The sequence below is a fragment of the Akebia trifoliata genome, chromosome 12 (assembly GCF_017979445.1).
Source record: "Akebia trifoliata isolate Shusen 1 chromosome 12, ASM1797944v1, whole genome shotgun sequence".
NCBI classification, from domain to species: Eukaryota; Viridiplantae; Streptophyta; class Magnoliopsida; order Ranunculales; family Lardizabalaceae; genus Akebia; species Akebia trifoliata.
The window spans coordinates 17,240,631-17,253,673 of NC_141386.1; positions in this window are offsets into that span (position 1 = coordinate 17,240,631).

Consider the following 13,043-nt stretch of genomic DNA (forward strand, 5'->3'; position numbering starts at 1 on the left):
GAAGTCAAAGCACCCTCCTATAGGTGTAGACATCCTATTTTTGCATTTGCCTAATTTGATAATTCGTCACTCGGTTGCCATGAATTCCTGATGATAAATGCAAAGAAGTCAAAGGCTTGTGATTACTATCCCTGATTCCTTTCATTTTTAATTTTTTTTTTCATCTCTCCTATTCGTTACGACTTGACATAGAAATTTACACGCTTAAGATCGATACACCTAATACCCGATTTAGCAAGTACGTATGTTTAGGTTCAGTGCACATTTTGATAACTTAGAGTCCTCACTATGCTAGGAAAATATGACCTTGAGGCTTAGAAATAATCACGTTGGGACTGAAAGAAACCTCATGCCAAAATTCGTAAAAATCTGCAAAAATCACCAAAATGACGAAAATACCCCTCATGAATTTTGATCTTCTAAAATTTTTCGAAAGTACCTCCATTACACTCAGAATGTGATTTCGAGTCTAATAAGACCTAAATTGACAAAAACAAAGAAATTTATGGGAAATCACAAAAACGACCAGAATGCCCCTCAATCTCCAATTTTGACCTAGAAACCTCGATCCTTAGGAAAACATGATAAAAAATTAAAATCAAATTTAAATTGAAATTCAAAATCAAATTAAAAATAAAATTTAAATTAAAAATCAAACATAAAAAAAAATTAAACAATTAAAATTAAAAATCGAATAATTAAAATCTAATCAAGCTATTGAATCAAAATCAAATTAAAAATTAAAAATCAATCAACCAATAAATTCCATATAAAAATCGAATCGATTAATCAAAGCGAAATTAAAATCAAAGTCTAATTGACCAAAACAAATTAAAATTCCATCGAAACCCAACTAAATTAAATCAACAAATTCAAAATTCAAAATTGAACTCCATCAACCAATCAAGATTAAAATAAAATCATCCAAAGTTAAAATCAAAATTTAATCACGTTGAAAATCGAAAAAATAGGAATTCATCAACAAGAGACCATCAAGACGAATAGCGTGGGATCACGTCTCCCAATATCTTACTTAAAAATGGTAAGAAAAAAAAAATTTAGGAGAAAACGTTAGAAGATTTTGTTTTATAAAAAGAACGACTCTCTCTCTCAAAAAAAAAAAAGGAGACGTCTTCTTCTCTCTAGCTACAAGTCAAGGTCTCCTCTCCAGCATTCAAAGAGCTCTCTTCTCCAACGAATTTGGAAGCACCTCTCTTTGTCAAACTTTCCTCCATCTTACTGCCTTCATCTCCTTCAGTCCCTCTTCCTCATCTCCATCTCCAACGTCCCTGCAACACAGCCATCTTGTTGCTTTCATCTCCCTCAACTCTCCCTGCACTCACCTCCATCTCCCTCTTCCTCACATCATTGCTACAGCCACCCCTTTATCAGCCTTCATCTCACGTCCTAGCACAGCCATCTCCCTCTTCCTCACATCATTACTACAACCATCTCCCTCTTCCTCACATTACTGCTGCACTCAATCCCTATTGCACCAACACCCCAATAACCTTCCTCTCTCTTCTCCATTAATGTTCCAGCAATCTATAATTTTTTGAACACACAAAACAGCACCCACAAGATTCCCTATCTCCTGTTTTTTTGTTCTTTCCATCTCGCATTCCAGATCTTCTCCTCGACATTCTATACCCTCTCCAACTCTCCACAGCAATGATACAACCCTCTCTTCAACCCCTATGCTCTCCTCTCTATCACATTATTTTTTCCTTTTTCTCCAACTCGTCCCAAAGGCGACAGACTTCTGCTTTCTTATCCAACTCGCCCCAACAGAGACACGCTTGTTTTGTTTTTCCTTCTGTCCTCGTACAACACACAGCCACAGCAGCCAGCACGGTAACTACTCACAAGTTTCTCGAAGTTACACCCGAAGGAACGCATAGTAGCCACAATGGCAGTAGCTCCAAAAGTTCAAAAGAACAAAAATAAAAAAAATAATCGAAATAAGAGAAAAAGAAAAGCCTGCTAAGTCAAAAACCTGAAAGGGTTACTTAGGCAAAAATTTAGGCAAGCTCACATGGTTGGAAATCCGAAAGGATTGTTTTGGCAACAATCAAAGCAAAAAAAAATAAAAAATATGGTAAGCTCGCTAGATTGAAAACCTAAAAAGGTGATCTTGGTAAAAGTTAGAGCATGCTCGCTAGATCAAAAACTGAAAGGGCAATCTAGGAAAAAATTAGAGCTATCAAAAGGAAATCTCAATCCAGTTGAGAATCTAAAACGCGATCCAAGTCAAAACATCGAAAGTCCGAAAGACTAAACTGCATCAACTTTAGGGCAAACAATTAATCATCGTACAATCAATACCCAGTTTGAACCAAATATAGACTCAGTAGATATAAGTGTCCTGTCTATGATTAATTTGAAGAGCTTCACATCCCTAAGTGAATCGATGGGGAGAAAGAACCGATTTTATGATGAATTTCAAAAGGAAATAGTGTTCCAATTTCTTTTAGCCTGACTCAAAATCTTCAATATAAAAGGTCAAAATTAAAAGTTAAACATTTATTGTGCTTGCGGTAATCAAAGATTTTAAACATTTATAACAATGATACTTCCCTTTTCTAAACGGTATAGTTTCCCCCTTACACTAAGGGCATTCTTTTTCATATGGTCAATTATCCCCAGTGCAATGTTCCCTATCAAAGTAGGGGCATTTTGTTCTGAAACTTGATCAATTTCAACTGTAAAGGATAAGGTTAACCCTGAATTAATTGTTACCCTCTTGATAGTAATTTTTGAAAACCCTTGAGGTTCAAAAAAAGTTAAAATGTTGACTTGACCTTCATAAAATTCAACTTTTTTCGAAAGTGTTATCAATCTCTTATTTGTTTTGTAAAAAAAACAGTTCATTAGTTTTTCACCTTGAGTAGGTAGACTAGGACTCTCAAAAAAATAGTTCATTATTTTTTCACCTTAAGTAGGTAGAGTAGGACTCATCTAAAAAAATAGTTCATTATTTTTTTACCTCGATTAGGTAAAGTAGAACTTTCAAAAAAATAGTTCATTACTTTTTCACCCCGAGTAGGTATAGTAGGACTCCTAGAAAAATAGTTCATTAATTTTTCACTCCAAGTAGATAGAGTAGGACTCAAAAAAAAAATAGTTCATTACTTTTTCACCCTAAGTAGGTAGAGTAGAACTCCTAGAAAAATAGTTCATTACTCTTTCACCCCAAGTAGGACTCCAAAAAATATAATTCATTACTCTTTCACCCCGAGTAGGTAGAGTAGGACTCCCAAAAAAAGTAAGTTCATTATTTTTTCACCCTGGGTAGGTAGAGTAAGACATGCAACTTTTGCTTAGATTATGCTCAGTTATGCTCAAATTACGCTCACACCTTGTTGAGATTTTTTCTTAGATTTTTCTCAAATCCCATTGAGATTCTTCTTGGATTTCACTCAGACCTGCTAAGATTTTTTCTCAGATTATGCTCAGACCCGTTGAGATTGTTTCATAGATTTTGCTCAGACCTGTTTAGATTCTTCTCAAATTTTACTCAGACCCCGCTGAGATCTTCCTTAAAGTTTGCTCAGACCTATTAAGATCTTCCTCGAATTTTGCTCAAAACCGCCGGGATCTTTCTCGGACTTTGCTCAGACCCAACGAGATCTTTGTCGAATTTTGCTGAAACCCACTGAAATCTTCTCAGATTTTGCTCAGACCTACCAATTCTTCTTGGATTTTGCTTAGACCCTGTGGAGATCTATCACGAATTTTTTTCAAACGTATCGAGATCTTTCTCGGATCTTGTTCATAGACACTGAGATTCTTCTCGGATTTTGCTCAGACCCGCCTAGATCTTTTTCGAATTTCGCTCAGATTTGCTGAGAACTTTCTCAGATTTTGCTTAAACCAGCTGAGAATTGTCTCGGATTTGGCTCAATTATACTCAGAGCATATGCTCAGTTTTGCTCAGATTATGGACAGTTATGCTTAGATTATGCTTAGTTATGCTTAGTTCATGCTTAGTTTTTACTCAGTTTTACTCAATTTTTAATTCATAATTTTCTTAGGTTTTGCACAAATCTTATGTTGACCTTACGCAGTTTTGTATTGTTAAGTTTGTTATCCACCCAACATGAATGTGTATAATGGAAGTGCGCCTTTTCAAAATCATCACTACACTAATGCACACATGCGCACTTGCCATTGCATTTGCATCAATCAAGAAGAATTTTTCAAAGTTCAAGGATTTGACATTTTGTAGTCCAGAGAGAATTTATCCACAAAGATGTGGATGTCTCGACAAATTGCAGAACTAGGCTGGAAAAATGAGTTGTCAATGGCTTTAGCCTTCGGATGGTGTACTATTTAACATAATATATTGGCCATCTAGTTTGCTTCCACCTTTTGTTAAAGAGGGGCACCTGTAAACACCCTATTTTTGCTTCTACCTAATTCGACAATTCATCACTTGGTTGTCATGAATTCCTAATGATGAATGCAAAAAACTCGAAGGCTTGTGAGTACTGTCCCTGATTCCTTCTATTTCTAGTTTTTTTTTCATATTTTAAAATCAAAATATTACCTCAAAATAAAATCTTAAATTTAATTACGTGAAATTAAAGGCTTTGCCAACCTATCACTTTGGGATGAGTGCATCGTGATGGATAACTCTAAATAGATTCGGACTTACTAAATTTATCATGGACAGGATCTCCTTTGCTCTAGATTCTCATCCACTAATTAAATTATGTTTTGTTTTTTAGAAATTGATAATTTTTTGAAGAAAACGGTGATTTTTTTTTATTAAAAACTCAAATAATCACAAACATGTGTAGGAATCACGGGTTTTTCAACTTCCTGCCTCGTAGTTTCAGTTTTCACGCAAATTTGTTATAGGGACATTTTAAACAATATATTTTTTTATTAGAAAAACACTTTTCTTACTAACTTAGTAAGATTTTAATCCTACTAAGGGTTGTTGAGCTTAAATGGATTGCCACATTACCAATCCAACACTAAAAACCTCTAGATTTTGTGGAAAAAATTGAAATAAAAAATGAAAAACAATTTATTTTGGACTTAATTGAAGGTTTTGAAAATGGATGGCTACGAACTCCTGAACTTAAAATGAAAATTCAGTTCTTTAAAAAAAGTTTTCTAACTTTTTCTTTTCAAAGTTCATAAAATTGTGTCGTCTAGTTTTTTTTTTTTTTTTTTTGAATTTTGTCCTCTAAAATTGTAGGAAGCTATGACTTGCTTTTCAATTAATTATTTATCTACTTGTACAATTACTGCAAATTTATAATTTTATTTAATATAATTTCATTATTAATATATGAAATATATATTTTTATATTTTGTAGCATTTATAAATTTTTTTTTCCCGATATATTAAAGAAATGTTTCCGACTTTACCGATTTTTTTTAGAGTTTTTCTTTGCTAAATTGTTCCCGAATTGCGACTTTGTAGCTATTTTAGGTATTGGAAGTCAAATCACCCTCCTATAGGTGTAGACACTCTATTTTTTCAACTGCCTAATTCGAGAATTCGTCACCCAGTTGCTGTGAACTTGAAGGCTTGTGAGTACTATCCCTGATTCGTTCGCTTTCTAATTTTTTTTTCATCTCCTATTTTCGTTACGACTCGACATAGAAATTTACACATGCTTATGATCTCTACACCATACACCCAATTTAGCAAGTACATACGTTTAGGTTTGTTAGACAGTTCGATCACTTAGAGACCTTACTGCGCTAGGAAAATATGACCTCGAGATTTAGAAATAATCACATTTGGATTGAAAGAATCCTCATGCCAAAATTCGTAAAAATCTATAAAAATCACCAAAATGATAAAAATACCCCTCATGAATTTTGGACCTTTGAAAAATCTCTAAAATATATCCATTACACTTAGAATGTGATTTCGAGCCTAATAAGACCCAAAGTGACGAAAACAGAGAAATTTATGGGAAATCACAAAAATGACCAGAAGACTTCAATGTCCAATTTTGACCTAGAGAGCCCGATCCTTAGGAAAATATGATAAAAAATCAAAATCAAATTTAAATTAAAATTCAAAATTAAATTAAAAATCCAATATAATGAAAATAAAATTTAAACTATAAATCAAACTCAAATAAAAAAATTAAACAATTAAAATTTAATTAAGCAATCGAATCAAAATCAAATTAAAAATCACTCAACCAATTAAAATAAAAAATCAAATTAAAAATTAAAAATCAATCAACCAATAAATTCAAAATTAAAATCCAACCGACTAATCAAAGCGAAATTAAAACCAAAGACTAATTGACTAAAACAAATTAAAATTCCATCGAAACCAAACTAAATTAAATCAACAAATTCAAAATTCAAATTGAAGTATATCAACCAATAAAGATTAAAATAAAATCATTCAGTGTTAAAATCAAAATTTAATCACGTTGAAAATCGAAAAAAATAGGAATTCATCAACAAGAGACCATCAAGACGAGTGGTGCGGGATCACCTCTCTCATTATCTTACTTAAAGTTGGTAAGGAATACGAAAAAGGAGAAAGCGTTAAAAAAGAGAGTTGTGCTGGGGTGACACAGAATTTATTGTGATTCTCACAATTCTGACATCAACCAACGCAACGCTGATCACGATAGAGTACGTTGGAACAACAATGTCATATGTTCATCACTAAGGCCCTTGGTGTGCATATTGGTAACAATGTCATATGTTTTTCAAGGTTGTTTCCAACTGAATCATTCTGTTAGCCAGCATCGGATTTTCATTGAAGTGTTCTTCATCTCCATCAAGCTCGTAAACATCTTCTAGATTTCTAGCCGTGCTTCCTTTCTGTCCTTTGCCCCTTTGATCATTAACGGATTTCTCGTTGACTCCGAGATATGTTCTAACAGTTCTACTATGCTCTTGATGTTGTTTATGTCCATTGTAAATACTGCTAAGATCTTACAAATTTTTGCGAGTTCAGATTGAGAGGTCATTTTCAATGGTTCACTTGGTGTTGAGGTTCACCCCAAACGACTTGACTCTCGACTCCAACTAGGTGGCGGACACTTGAGTTTGGGTGCAATAGTATCATGAAACCCCATCAACGGTGAATTAAAAATTGGTAGTGGATAAATGATCCTTCTTGATAGCATTATCTTTTATTAGTTTTGTGATTAATGAGATGTGCTCATCATGCTTATGTTTGACGAGGTAATTTATTATTAATTAAGGCCTTATTTAGTACAATTTGCATTAAACATCATACCAATCTATGAGCATTTTATGAAATAAATTTGGCGTGGAACAAATTAAGTATGCCTAAACAACTTCAACACAAAAAATGAAGAGACTCTCCTCTTATTACAAAAGTAAAAACGACTCTATCTAGGACCTTACTTTTCTTCAGACGCGTTCTTTTGTTCCCTTCTTCTGCTTCTTGAATGCTTGTTGATCCTCCAATTCCACAAACGATCGATGATCCCAAGTTGTAGCTATATGTTCTACCAGTTGCATGCTTAGTCCTTTAATGATGTGTCGATTTCTCAAGGATCCATAAAGGTAGTCCGATCTGTTTTTGTATCATCCTTGGACAATAAAAAGATGTATACAATAGTTCGGTAAGTGTTACATAATCATATCCCTTTGAAGCAAGCACGATGGCTTCACCTGTCTTTGATTCCAATCTGTCCCAATTGACGTCCCGAGCAGTCAAACTTGAGAGCCAATCTCTCTAATCTTCCACAAATGCAAAATCCACTAATATCTCTCTTTTTGTGAATTTATGCAATTTATCTTTCTTAATTCGTGGGAATTTCGCAATGCAAAGTCGAATGCACAGCCATATAAAAAGCAAATGTGGGCTTCCTCTAAACCCTGTTCCTTCTGGTGCATTCTCATTAAATAATCCCTCAAAAATCTCGGCAAGTATCATAGGAACCAGGTTAGCCTTATTTTTGAGTTGTCCGACAATATCCACAAAGAAACCTAGCAATTGATGTTCCATCCTAAAGGGAATCAGAAAATACGTCAACAATACCCTCAAACATAAGGTAAAATCTCTAGCCCTCCTATGAGGTTCCAGAGCAAAATCCCCAGGGTGTTCACGTTTGGGAGTTTGGTGTACTTCTAAGAGTCTTCGCATGTTTAATGAACCATGATTAATGAATCTTCTTGCTTTCTTAAGCTCAACTCCTAATCTTCTTACAAATTCTTCTGTGTATTGAGATGGTAATGACAAACAGGCCATTGGATCTAATGTGCTTATCCACATGATGCCACGAAAATCTTCGTGAGTGGGACAAAGCATGATTGAATCAAACCGAAATACGTGATAGTTTTGATCCCAAAAATTCGTAACGGCACATAAGAGGTTCCAGTTGATATTTATTGACTTGAGGGAGAATACGATTTGAAGTCCATATGCACCAAAATTGTACTTCTCGACGGTGGTGAATGTTTCTAAGGCTCGGTCCATCAATAATCATACATCATCTTGAGCCATCTACACAAACAATTACTTTCCATTATTGACACATTCGAACGAGCCAAGTCTACCTTTTGTTTGGTACAATCTTTAATATGATTCAACGCTTGTCATGCTAAAAATGTATCATCACATGGAATAGTCGTTAACTCATCGCAAATTCATTGTCAAAATCGTATAGAACCATCATGCTTAAATACAAAGATCATATCATCACGAACTCATAAAAGAGATGCATAAAAAAAATACTCCCTTAATCCTATCAATATGCAAAGACAAATTGATAAGGTCCCAATAATTTCATTTTGGGACCGCAATTTCACCAAGATTATCACTAGTTTTAGCACTAGTTCCCTTAAAATAATAATAAATTTTATTAAATCCCAAATTAATGTGGCTAACAATAGTTTGTTACTAATTTCAGGTGAAAATGGCACATTCGGAAACCAACAAACGGTGTAACAATTACTATTACAACATGCGAGCAAAAAAGAAGCATCCGGCAAAATCTCGAGGATTTTGGGCGCCACGTCACCGCGCCGCGGCTAGCCAAGACCGCGCCGCGGTCATTTCGAGGAATTTGTCTTCGAGATTTTACAGAAGCTTCGGTGGTTGTAACTGATTGGGTCATTTGAATCGAATTATCCACCAAATCACCCCGATTACCCGAATACGAACATTATAAATTGGGAGGTTGATTTTAGAGAAAGGGGCTCTTCTCTCCTTCTCTTCTTCCATAATTTTTGGTTTTTATTGCTTTTAATTTTCTGTAATTTTTCCTTTGAGTGAGCTTTTGAGTGTAGTGAGAACATCAAGAGTAAACCATTGGCTCTATTGTAACTCTTTTGAGAGATCATCAAAGAATGATTAAAGTGCATCTTCTTCTTTGCCACAAATAATAATAAAAAAATAAAAATATATCTGAAAATTATTCTCCTAACCCTATTGAGAAGCAAAAACAAATACAAATATAGAAAAATACCTTTAAAAAAATTCTTCTAATCCTATCACTATAAAAACATAGAAAAATAAAGAATGTAAGACTGATACCACTTCCCTATTATGAATTATTCAAAACGTGACAAAACACCAAATAGCATCATAAAAAAAATCATTTTTATAATCAATTCTATGATAATCGTGGCGTCAAAAATCAGTATGAAACATCAATCTAGGGGGCAAGTTTAAGATACAAAAACAAAGAGGAGGTTAAACAATGTGCCATGAAGAATGAGGAGGAAAAATAAAGAGAACACAAATAAAAAATATAAAAATTTACTTACCTATTGAATCATGAACGGTGGGTTGGTTCCTTCAAGTGGGACTCAAAGACCTGTGAGTACTCGTTGCTATAGAGATCAGAAAGAGGAGGGCAAAGAGAGATGTGTTTTTGTAGGTGCCGCAACAGTAAATCGAATAGAGAGGCGTAGTAGCAATAACACAAAGAGATTGTGCAGCAAAGGGGACATTTTGGCTGTGTTGTAGGTTTAATGGGGGAGTAGAAAAAGGGCAGTAAAGGACTGTAATAACATGAATGCGGTAGGGAGAGAGATGAGGATTGCTGGGGCGTTGGCAATGAGGGGGCTGGGTAGAACGTGAGGGTAATGAAGGCTGAATAATGAGGTTACAGCAGTGAGAAGAGAAGAAGATGAAAGTTGAGAAATGTTGTTGTGTGTAGCCACCCATTTTTGCGTCTGTGTAATTCGAGAATTTGTCACCCAATTGCCGTGAATTCCTAATGATGAGTGCAAAGAATTCGAAGGTTTGTGAGTACTGTCCCTAATTCCTTCTATTTCTAGTCTTTACATCCTCTACTCGTTACGACTCGACATAAAAATTTACGTACGCTTAGGATCGCTACACCTTACACCCGATTTAGTAAACACGTACGTTTTAGATTCGCTACACAGTTCGATAACTTAAAGACCTCGCTATGCTAGGAAAATGCGACTTTAAAACTTAGTTAGAACCAAAAGAAACCTCATGCCAAAATTTTTTAAAATTTGCAAAAATCATGAAAATGACGAAAATACCCCTCATAAATTTTGGATCTTAGAAAAATCTCGAAAATACCTCCATTGCGCTCAGAATATAATTTTGAGTCTAACCTGACCCAAATCAACAAAAAAAGAGAAATTTAGAAAAAAATCACAAAATGACTGAAATGCCCCTCAATATCCAAATTTGACTTAGTGACCTTGATCCTTAGGAAAACCTGATAAAAATCAAAATCAAATGGAAATCAAATTCAAAATCTAATTTAATAAAAATAAAATCCAAATTAAAAATCAAACTCAAGTTAAAAATCAAAATCCAATGAAAATTAAAAATTAAAAATGACTCAATCGATTAAAATTTCATCAAAATTAAATTAAAAATCAAAATCAAAATCAAAATTACCCCTAGGTTCTACCTTATGAAATTTCACTTAGGTGGAACCTTTTGATAAATAACTATATTAAATTCTAAGGAGCCACCTTTAAGCTACTGTCTTTCAAAAAGGCTCTAACTTCGTTTTATTTCTTTGTTCTTAAAATAGTTATTATTCAACGCTTTTATTATTATAAGGAAAACTACAGTTTTTCAACAACTTTTCTCCTACCCATAGGTAGATGTCTTTCCGGATCTACTCTTATACTAAACAAATCTTTTTGCTCTTTTACTCAGGACACAACATGGTCGTCCAGTTCTTCACTCTACAAGTTAAAACAGAGGAGAGTTGTGAGAACCGAATTCTAGAATGACCCCAACTTAGTGTTAAATTACTCGTGCTGGAATAACGTCCCTTCCAGCTTCTTACTATGCCAATTAAAGTAAAGAAGACCCACGTAGGCCTAGACCCAGGTGGGGTCTATGTTTAGTGCTATTGTACTCGTGGTAGAGTAGGGCCTCGACCAACTTCTTATTTAGCCAATTAAGGTAGAGAAGATCCACGTAGGCTTGGATCCAGGTGGGATTCATCTTTAGTGGTTCTGAACTCATGATAGAGGAGGACCCTGACTAGTTTTCTACTAATTAAGGCAGAGATAACCCGTGTAGGCCCGGATCCATGTGGGACTCACATTAGTACTATGTTACTCGTATTAGAGTTAGGCCCCGACCAACTTCTTACCCTACCAATTAAGGAAAAGAAGACCCACGTAGGCCTGGATCTAGGTGGGATTCATCTTTAGTACTAAATTACTCTCATCAGAGTAGGGCGACCAGCTTCTTACTCTGTCAATTATGATAGAAAAGGCCCACGCAGGCCCGGATCAAAGTGAGATCAAACTTTAAGTGTTATTTTACTCTTGCTAGAGTAAGGCCCCAACTAGCTTCTTACCCTACCAATTAAGGTAGAGAAGACCCACATACACCCAAATCCAGGTAGGATCTAATTTTAGTGCTAAATCCGCGTGCAAGCTATTATGGATCAGAAAAGATATATTTATTTATAATATATTTTAGCTTACATGTATTCCATAGTCTAGGTAGCTCTTGATTGGTCATTGTAGTCAAGTAATAAACTCCCTTCTGGCCTACTTTTGTTACCTTGTACAACCCTTTCCAATTAGGACCCAGCTTGTCACTATTCTACTCTTATGTATTTTGGAATACTCTACGTAGCACTAGATCTCCTTCTTTAAACTGTCTGTAGTGGACTTTCTTGTTGAAGTAGTTTTGTAGCTTCTTATGATAGCTCTTTACCCTTATGTGCACTACTTCTCGTTTCTCTTCCAATAAATCTAGTTATGCGATTATTTGTTGGTTGTTCTGGTTAGTCCGCACAATTTTGGATCTTATTATGGGAAAGTTATTTTTTATTGAAATCACTACCTTCATTCTATAAGCCATAGCGAACAGAGACATCCCTGTGGAGGTTCTAGTAGTTGTCTTGTAGGCCTAGAACACCACATGTAAGACTATTGCCCATCTTCCTTTTAGTTTTCCCAACCTCTTCTTTAATATGTCTATCAGGACTTTTTGGTAGCTTCAGTTTATCCGTTATCCTACGGATACTGTGATGTGGAAAATAACTATGTTATCCCATGCTCTTTGCAAAAGTTTTTTATTTGCTCTCTTGTAAATTGTCTCCCATTGTCTAAGATAATAGTGCGTGGAAGACCAAATTTGCAAATTGTGTTTTCCCATAGGAACTTCTGAACTTCTTACTATCATATTCTAGCTAAAAGGAGTGCTTTTGCACATTTGGTGAAGTATTCTGTCGCCAATAATAAGAAAGTCAGGTTACCTGGTGCCTTGGACAATAGGCTAACTAAATCAATTTTCCATTGTGCAAACGGACAAGGGATGATGAGAGAGTTGAGTTGTACTACAGAACTGTGTTTTTTTACAAATAAGATTAGAAATATCTTTGGGATAGTACTTTTTGGGTCAAAGATCTCGTCCCTGAATGATTCCCACAATCTCTTTTATGGATCTTGCTTAGCACGTCATTTGCTTCTTCTAGTGTTATACAACATAGAAGTGGTCCTACTACTGATTTCCTATACAAAATCCTATCCAGGATAGTATATATCTCTACCCAATTCTTAACTTGTCTAGTCTCCTTTGGATCGTCGGGCAACACTCTTATCTGCAAGAAGGTGAA